Below are 279 nucleotides of genomic sequence, written 5' to 3'. Positions count from 1 at the left end.
GAGGAGCCTTGCGTGCTTGAAGAAGAAGACAGTAGGAAAGCAGAGATTCAGAAGACAGAGCATCTCCAAAACCTCAACCTATTCCCCATTACTGCAAAACAAGTAACCATTTCATGTTCTTTTGCTTTTCTCAATCAATCCTGATAATTCCTGATATCCTGACTAAGATTTACAAGATAACCATAGCTTGCTTCAAGCCGACAATCTCCGTGGGATCGACCCTTACTCACGTAAGGTATTACTTGGACGACCCAGTGCACTTGCTGGTTAGTTGTGCGG

The sequence above is a fragment of the Arachis duranensis genome, chromosome 9 (assembly GCF_000817695.3).
Source record: "Arachis duranensis cultivar V14167 chromosome 9, aradu.V14167.gnm2.J7QH, whole genome shotgun sequence".
NCBI classification, from domain to species: domain Eukaryota; kingdom Viridiplantae; phylum Streptophyta; class Magnoliopsida; order Fabales; family Fabaceae; genus Arachis; species Arachis duranensis.
This window is presented reverse-complemented; position numbering follows the sequence as displayed.